The sequence below is a fragment of the Triturus cristatus genome, chromosome 12 (assembly GCF_964204655.1).
Source record: "Triturus cristatus chromosome 12, aTriCri1.1, whole genome shotgun sequence".
In the NCBI taxonomy this organism is placed as follows: domain Eukaryota; kingdom Metazoa; phylum Chordata; class Amphibia; order Caudata; family Salamandridae; genus Triturus; species Triturus cristatus.
This window is the reverse complement of record NC_140595.1, coordinates 166,801,466-166,811,055: the sequence shown is the minus strand read 5'-3', so window position 1 is coordinate 166,811,055 and position 9,590 is coordinate 166,801,466. Positions and strand designations below refer to the sequence as shown.

Here is a 9,590-nt window from a genome sequence, read left to right as displayed (position 1 = left end):
ACCCAGATCCACTCACCACTCCATTTGTTCTTCATAAGGCTGGTATTCTTCTGGGTCCTAGCCCATAACAATAGGACTCAGCTCCGGCCTGGGTGACATGGATCCAGTTGGCACCAGATGCCCCTCCTGCTCATGTCAGAGTCAGGGATGAGGATGCGGATGGCGCCGCTGGTGGGCACAAGCAGCCCTGGAGCATCGGCCTTGGGATCTGCATCAGGGAAAGTGGAGGTGGCACGACTGGCACGGATCCGAATCCATCTGTGGATCCCTGGAGCCTGACTGGTGCCAGAGCTGCTGGTGTAGATCCAGTAGGGGTACCTCCTGGACCTGTGGTGTCCGAAGGCACGCTGGAGGGAAGGGGCCACCAAAAAATGAGGTGAATGGCCTCATAATTCTTTCAACTGGGGGGAACGCTCCACCTCCTGGAAAGTCAGGGAGGCGCAGAGCCAACACAAGCGATGGCTTAACTGCAAAGGCAGGCCTCGAGTGGCTCCCTCGTCTTGTCAGCCAACAGACGAGGTGAAGTTGAAGCATGCTTCGACTTCCTTTTCTTCTTAAGAGACTTTGACTTACCTGAGTGGCTTGACGACTTGGAGCTCTGCATCTGCTCCCGGGAACTTCCTCTCGAATGAGACCTCAATTGTCATGGCGTCACGCTTCCTGCCGACATAAGCTTGAGGGTGCATGGCGTGGCAGTCGGGGCAGGCCTTCTGGTCATTGTCGGGCTCAAGACACCAGAGGTATACAAGGTGTAGTATGTCACAGACATCTGCCGGCGACAGGCGCCTCAAGGCTTGAAGCTGGCCTTCTTTGATTACATTTCTGCCAAGCCAGGCAGTAAACCTCAAAAAGGACTTCAACAGAACACTGAAAAAACCTACTCAACAAATTACTAAGTAATATCGAGCGTGAAATATTGTGATGCACAAATATTGTGTGCAAAAATATCGTCGACAAGAATATCGATTTTACGGTAAGTAATATCGATGTTGAAAATATCTATGTTGTAAGTAAGTAAGTAAATCTTTATTTGTTGATTTATTAAGATCATTGCAAAATAAATAAAAGACTCATTACAAAAACCCTTTTTTTTTAACAGTCTACATGAGAATAAAACACAATTCTATTTAAACAGTATGCAGTGTAAATTAGTTGAAACACATAAAAGGGTTGTTGCCCTCAAGTGGCTGGAAGTCTCGACAGGGCTATGGGGCAATACATTGTTTACTAGTCAAACTGTTGTGTAGCCAAGGCAGGGGTGCTATACCGTCAACTGGACTGAGCCTCACTGGGTCCACACTGTGACCCTGCTGTGCAGATAGCAGTCTTTTTACTTGCAATAAAAACTTTGTTGGCCTCCAAGAGTGCTGGAGGTAATGGCTATTTTATAAGAGTCATCACAGCGGGTGACAGGATCTTATCAGGAGGACCCGAAGGACTGGCAATAGGAATTTCCATCTGCGCTGACTAACAGCGGGGCAGATGCATAGGAAGTGTAATATACTTTCCTCAAAACGTCAACCTAAATGGCAGTAGTGGTCCGACCAGGTTTATTTCCAGGCTGGCACCTGGTCTCTTGACAGAAAGGCTCCTAGACAGATTAAAAGCAAGAGGTGCAGAATTGATGGAGCTATATGACTTATGAGATAGGGTTGTGGACCCCAATTATTGTAGGTTTGAAGAATCGACCATCCATGCTTGTTTCGTGCCATCTCGGCTATATCCCTTGTCCAGGCTTTTAGTTTGCCGGCTTTGTTAACTTTTTTAAAAATGCTGTGAAACTGATACTTAGGCCCCACACTTGGACAGATTGACAGTGGTTAGTGACTGTTGAAGCGCCATTTGCCAATTGTTTTTATGAGTAGGCAGGTTCTTCATTTCTGTCCAGTACAAGGCAACCAGTGAATGAGGTGAAGCAGATCTCATTTTCCAGCATAATTTAATGAGTGCAGTCATCCTTATTGGGGACTGATGGAATAGCCCAAATTCTAGGCGGACTTGTGCTTTGGGAATATGTTGAGGAAGATGAAAATAAGTTTAAATAAGACGGACTACAGTTGATTTAGGGTGGTTACATCCTTTCCCTTCAACAGTTCTGAGCCGTGAGTGAGGGAAGAAATTTGGCTCCTATTGCTTGCAGTAAATGGGAATGAGATGTACCTCCCAGCTTTTTATGAAGAATCTTGAAAGCAGAGAGCAGCTTGTGTGCCAGAGCTCTTCTTTGGAGTAAGTGCTCCTTAAACATTAGGCCCGAGTCGATGACCACACCTCGGTATTTATACGATCTGACCAACTCTAGGTTGCTCTCTACAGCTTTCCACCTGAATTTGATATGATGGAGGCTGGGCTTTTAAGAAAGCAAATGACCTTGGCTTTCTTGTAATTTAGTTCCAATCCCAGTGTTTCTGTGTACGGCAGTAATTTGTTTATCTGATGCTGGAGGCCAATTGGAGTTTTGCTACATAGAACTAGGTCGTCCGCATATTGCAGGGACAGCACTGGGGTCGTTGCTAGTTTAGGTGGATCACTTTGTACTTCAGATAGGCGTGCATCGAAATCCACCATGTAGATGTTGAATAAGCAAAGGGCGAAAGCATACCTCTGCTTCAAGCTGATGTGTGTAGGGATCTTGCTAGTTGTTCTATCGCCCTTGCCTATTTTGACTTGCACTCAGGTCTCTGAGTACAGGTTAACTATGGCCCTCAGTAGCTTTGGGGGAGCACCCCATCCAGGCATCTTCACCCAGAGTCGCTCTGTCGGGACCATGTCCAATACAGCTTTTAGGTCAACAAAGCAGGTGTAACGTTTGTAGGTTTTTTTAAAGCTTTTTTTGTGAGACATTGCCCTAGTATATGTCCACTAATTAAAGTCGGCACCTTGCACCAGTCCGAACAACCCTTATGGTGATTTAAGAGGTCAAAGATAAACTTAGAAAGCTATCCAAGTGCTAGCTGTGGAGAGCAGCCTTCAGGCTTATTCTTCAAGGAATGTTAAGCAGCTTGTTTTACCAGAATGCAATATTACTGGTTAAATGAAAGGAGAACCACACAGTAGTTATCAGAATATATATTTGCTATTATAACACCTTAAATACCTCACAGTATCTGCTACACGCAGATGAACACAAAGCACACAATACTGTAGTACAGAAACAATCATAAGTAGCACTAATACACAGTAGGCTCCCGGGGACACCAAACCATACACTAAAATAGTGGTATATGAACCACGACTCAAGTCAAGACAATGTCTAGAATGTGTAGAATTGCTGGGACCCCAAGGAACCACCCAAGGTGAGTAAGTAGGGAACCCACGGAGGACGGGTGCAGGGTGAGAACATGACCAGGCGCACCCGCTCGCGTAAAACCCAACACCCTGCCTTCAGGATTGTTAAGGCCTGCTATAGGGGGTGACTTATAGGTTTTAAGTTTAGTGACCTATAGATATAGTAAAGCAATATCTATCGTAAGTGGTGCATGCACCAGATTACACAGGCTGCAATGGCAGACCTGTAGTTCCATTTTGCATGGACTCTCATCGGTGGCATAATACATGCTTCAGCCCATGGGAGGCCTCTGGGGTATCTATGCCCTGGGTACATGGGTACCATATACTAGGGACGGACAAGGGTACCCCAGTATCCAATCTGGAGTGTACTTAAGTACATGTAAATACATTTTAGGGAGAAAGCAGATAGACTGGGGTCCCAGTCAGACTAGTCAAAAACAGTGTAACATCAAGCAAAAAGTGGGGGTAACCATAAGAAGCAGATCTATTTCCCTACACAACCCCCCCAAATGTAAGGAGATGAGACTAACCTTGCCCAGTTGAGTCTTCATGTTCTAAGTGGAAATATCTGGAGAGTCTATCTACATTGGCATGATTACTCCCAGGTCTATGTTCCACTGTATAGTCCATCCCCTGTAGGGAAACTGACCACCGAAAAGGTTTGGGGTTTTCACCCTTCATCTGTTTTAGCCATAAGAGGGGCTTATGGTATGTCTGAACAATGAAGTGAGTGCCAAACAAGTATGGCCTCAGCTTCTTCAGAGCCCAAACCACAGCAAAGGCTTCCCTCTCAATAGCTGACCAACGTTTCTCTCTGGGGGTCAACATTCTGCTAATAAAAGCTACTGGTTGATCCTGACCCTCTGCATTAAGTTGTGACAACACAGCCCCTATCCCCAACTCAGATGCATCTGTTTGGGACAATTAATTGTTTGGAATAGTCAGGACTTTGCAGAATGGGAGCAGTGCACATGGCCTGCTTGAGGTCATCAAATTCCTCTGACAGCTAACTGTCCACTGAACTTTCTTGGGCACATTTTGTGATGTAAGATCATTCAAGGGAGTCACTATAGACCCATATTTTTTGACAAATCTTCTGTAGTACCCAGTCAGGCCCAAGAAAGCTCTGACCTGAGTCTGGGTAGTAGGAGCAACCCAGTCCATGATGGTCTGGATTTTGCTCTGCAATGGCTGAACCCAGCCTCGACCCACAAGGTGGCCCAGGTACACAACCTTAGTCTGTCCTATCTGGCACTTGGTGGCCTTGATAGTGAGACCTGCTTTCTGCAGAGCCTCTAAAACATTCTTTAGGCGGACCAGGTGATCCCTTCAGGTGGCGCTAAAGACAGTTATATCATCAAGATATTCTGCACTATAGGTTTCCAGGCCTGTGAGGACTTTGTTCACCAACCTTTGGAATGTGGCAGGTGCATTCTTCAAACTAAAGGGCATCACTAGGGGTTGAGAATGCTGTTTTTGGTTTGGCATCCTCAGCTAGTCTGATTTGCCAATATCCAGCAGTGAGGTCAAATGCGCTCAAGAACTTGGCTGAGGCCAAAGTGTCAATGAGTTAATCTGCCCTAGAAATTGGGTGAGCATCAGTTCTATTGACTGCATGAGCCCCCTGTAGTCCACACAAAACATAATTTCTCTCTTACCACCCTGGATATGAGGTTTAGGTACCAGGACAACTGGACTAGCCCAATGGCTATCTGAGGGTTCAATCACTCCCAATTCCAGCATCTTTTGGACCTCAGTCTTTATGCAAACTCTGACATGGTCAGGCTGCCTGTAAATCTTATTTTTACCAGGTAGACCCTCACCTGTGTCCACTTCATGGGTACACCAAGTGGTCTGACTATGAGTCAAAGAAAACATGCTATTGTTCAGTAAGGCTGCCTGCCACCACGGCTACACCATCTACTGAGCCATCATCAGGGTTCTTTGAGAGGAGGTCAGGGAGTGGGTCACTCTCTTCCTCCTGTCCCTCATCAGTAGCCATGAGCAAACCCATGTCTGCCTTGTCCACATAGGGTTTGAGCCTGTTTACATGGAGCACCCTGTGGAGGCTCCTGGGAGTTCCAAGGTCCACCAGGTAGGTGACCTCTCCCTTCTGCTCAAGTATGGTATGGGGTCCAATCCACTTGTCTTGGAGAGCTGCTGAGGCCACAGGCTCCAACACCCATTACTTCTGTCCTGGCCGATATACAGTCAGTACAGCCTTTGGGCATGCCATGCTTTTCGGAATTCTTGACTTGCATGAAGGTTTTTGCTGGCCTTCTCACGCACTCAGCCATCTAAGAGTGGAGACCAAGTACATAGTCCACTATGTCTTGCATGGGAGGTTTGAGAGGTAACTCCCATCTCTCCTTCACCAAACACAAGGGATCCCTAACTGGATGCCCCAACAAGTTCAAAAGGGTGTTAGCCAACCCCCTTTTGTGGGACCTCTCTGTAGGCAAAAAGAAGGCAGGGCAACAGGACATGTCATTTTCACCTAAGCTTTTCTGGAAGGCCCATGATCATGCCCTTTAGGGTTTTTTTGAACCTTTCAACTTCCCATGAGGAACATGGTCAAGACTGATTTGCATATAGCTGGGTCTGTACTAAGGTGGCGAAGTGAGCTAAAGAATGATGATGGATTCAACCCAGATCTGTGACTAGGGTGGGTGTCTGAAAAGTTTCAGCGCTCCGTCCATCATCCCCTTGTTTTTGCTTTGTTTGCCCAAAATTGGCAGAGTATGCCCAGACGTGGGCCCCTTGCTCACTTTGCCACTGGATTCAAGCTAGCATGCCTGATGAAGTGTGTTACCCAGAAACTGGTCCCAGTATGCTGGTCTACGGTTCAGGGAAGACCTGGCTTGGCAGTGCAGGCTGGACTGCTCCCATGAGACACAGGGTCAAGACTGATTTGCATATAGCTGGGTCTGAACTGAGGTGGCAAAGTGAGCTAAAGAATGATGATGTTTTCAACCCAGATCTGTGACGGGGGTGAGTGTCTGAAAAATTTCAGCGCTCTGTCCATCCTCTCCTTGTGTTTGCTTTGTTCGCCGGAAGTTGCCAGGGTATGCCCAGACGTGAGTCCCTTGCTCACTTTGCCACTGGATTCAAGCTAGCCTGGCTGATGAAGGGTGTTACCCAGAAACTGGTCCCAGGATGCTTGTTTACGGTTCAGGGAAGACCTGGCTTGGCAGTTGTGCTGGACTGTTCCCATGCGGCACAGGGTCAAGACTGATTTGCATATAGCTGGGTCTGAAATGAGATGGCGAAATGAGCTAAAGAATGATGATGGAGTCAACCCAGATCTGTGACTGGGGGTGGGTGTCTGAAACGTTTCAGCGCTCCGTCCATCTCCTTGTGTTTGATTTGTTCGCCCTAAGTAATGGGATGTAATGTAATGCAACACGTTGTCAGGGTATGCCCAGAAGTCAGTCCCTTGCTCACTTTGCCACTGGATTCAAGCTAGCCTGGCTGATGAAGGGTGTTAGCAATAAAACAAAAGAGAGAGGGACCCCTTGAAACTCACAAGGGAAATAAGGTCCTTACAACCAGAAAAAGAAAAAATTCCCTTGCTTTTATGGTTATATCATCAATACGTTCTGACTAATGATGAAACACACAATGATAAACTCAATTAAATAAAATTTCTTTTTTTACTTTATTTAGACAAATATTTATCTATAGTTGTCTTGTCAATAAAATTACATCTCATACCCCAATCATTAAACCACAATTAATTGAAAACAATATACAGTACATATCAATCAAATCTAGTTACAATTCAACATAACATCATAAAATCACAATTATGACAAGCATAATGGAGACAGACAATATGTAAGACACGATTCTTATTCTTTACAGATGCACATCTCAATAGACTCAAAAACACAGCTTATTGTACATTTATTAAATCTGTTACTGATTTATCTGTGTCGGTCATAGGATTGTGCTTTCAGATAAGGCGTCGACGCGTTTCGATGGTTTTACATTAATCGTACCATCTTTATCAAGACACAATTTTACTGTCTCCCATTGTCGTCAGTTTTATTTCCTTATTCCTAAATAGGACAAACATAAGTTCTGATTACTAATCCAAAAAGACATATACAGTTTTTGATAACAACAAATTTGTTTAACCCCACTACTAGTCAGCCCGTCTGATTTATGTTGTAGTCAGACCCCTCATTTCTTATATATATTTTTATCCGGGATATAGAGGCAATATCACATTCTCATTGTACTATTTTATATGTCCCGGAGATGATACAATCCTTCCTATCAGCTTTTGTGTTACTGATTTTACAGAGAGTGGTTACCTCCCAAATCTTACTTTTTAATAGAAGGAATTATAAAAAAAAAAAACTATCTTTGAATTTTCGAAATACATTCTATTCAGCATTCCGTTATTTATAATAATAATTGCTGAAGGCGGGTTGTGTACTCTCCCGCACCCGTCTGCTTAATACGACAGCATTTCCTATCAGTAAGGGACTGATTATTATGTTATATTAATTTGCCACTCTAGAGCTGTCTACCTATTTAATATCTAAGATGGCGATCTTTTCTCGTTTGCAGCCAAAACTATAGTCCTGTTTCTATGTTCGGTTTTGTTTTAAAGCATGTGATTACAGACGTTTCTCCAAACGCTATTGTTGGTGTGGGTTTATCGTGGACTGCAGTTAGATCTGGTAAGCGTTGCGTCATTTTGGTAATAGCTTAGCCTATATCTGCTTTCGATATAGGTATTCTGACACATTTTTTATTTTTTCATTGTAGACGCCAGACGAATATTGCTACCGCATTTTTGAGGCTTTTACTTGTGGCCATCAGTGGCGGGAAACGGAGATTAATCGGTCATCTAGTTGTCACTCTGGTGTTTGACCTTTGGTTGAGGTGTAATGCCGGTAAGCGGATCTCACTTGTCCAGTCTATGTAGATTCACTTGGGACAGGTTTCAAGTTTTCTGATTTTTCGTTTTCATTTTCTATAGCGCAACTGCAGATGATTTGTAAATACATTTTGGTCTTCGTAATAAGTTCTCTAGCTGTTTTCGTTTCTCCACGCATCGTAGGACACTAAGGTATGATTTGCTTGTATTCAGACCACATATTGTTACACTTCGCAGTTCACGGATGTGTAAATGAGGGTTTTAGTTTTTTGTTTCTTCTACGTTGTTTTGGTGGTGGTTTTCTGCTTCTGTTGCAATGACCATAATGCTATCCTCTATAACCCTGACTTTCCGTGAGCCGCAGTATTGTACATGTTGATATTATGACAATCTTGATGTATATATTTAAACTCATAAAAACATTGTTCGTTTTCATAGATTCCCCTGACGAAGGGCTTAGGTAGAAGCCCGAAATGCATTGGGATTTGATATGTGAAATTGGAAGCACAGACCACTGCTGAAAATAAGCAACGTTCTGTCGAATTGTTTCATCTTGATTTATAAAGAATTAAAAGATACACAAATTCATTTTGTTCATGGGAAACTCATTCATTATTCTAATTATTACCAACGCATTTCAATGTATTCTATGTTTAATTTTTGTTTTTGCTTTATGACCAACTGATCATTCACTGTTGTTACATGTGTCATATCAAAGTTGTACTTTAAATGTGATTACGCCCCGTTAGGGCATCAGTAGTGCACTTGTTGTTTCTGGACACTCGTCCAGATTTTTCTCTGTTTGAATTTCACTAAGGTGGCTGGCAGTGCCACTTTTCAGGTGCACACATAAATGAGTATAGTATAGAGTAATTTTTCAAAATAATTGATATAATAGTTTCAGTTTGATTTAAACGAGTGCATATCTAGCTGCTTTTGTTCTCCTAGTTTACCTATTTAATATCAACATTTCATATTTGCTCACCTTTGCTTTTAGTGGACTTTTATCATTCGTATTATGTTGCACAGGGGGATTATAACAGCCGTAATTCACCCGTCCTTCCGTTTTTCTTTTTCTTTGTAAAAAGACTGGTCCGTTATTTAATTTAATTGAGTTTATCATTGTGTGTTTCATCATTAGTCAGAACGTATTGATGATATAACCATAAAAGCAAGGGAATTTTTTCTTTTTCTGATGAAGGGTGTTACCCAGAAACTGGTCCCAGGATGCTTGTTTAAGGTTCAGGGAAGAGCTGGCTTGGCAGTTCGGACTGGACTGTTACCATGCGGCACAGGGTCAAGACGGATTTGCATATAGCTGGGTCTGAACTGAGGTGGCAAAGTGAGCTAAGGAATGAGGATGGATTCAACCCAGATGTGTGACTGGGGTGAGTGTCTGAAAAGTTTCAGC

At 43.6% G+C, this 9,590-nt stretch overlaps 1 long non-coding RNA gene across 1 annotated transcript in view; it reads left to right on the top strand.

Moving 5' to 3' along the window:
- Positions 1–7,948: 7,948 nt before the first annotated feature.
- The window catches only part of LOC146772989 (uncharacterized), a 97,719-nt gene continuing 96,077 nt past the window's right edge, over positions 7,949–9,590 (top strand). Inside the window, exons 1-3 of the long non-coding RNA XR_014972326.1 lie at positions 7,949–7,979; positions 8,068–8,195; positions 8,282–8,371. This is a non-coding gene — a long non-coding RNA (uncharacterized LOC146772989). The remainder of the gene's footprint in view (positions 7,980–8,067; positions 8,196–8,281; positions 8,372–9,590) is intronic.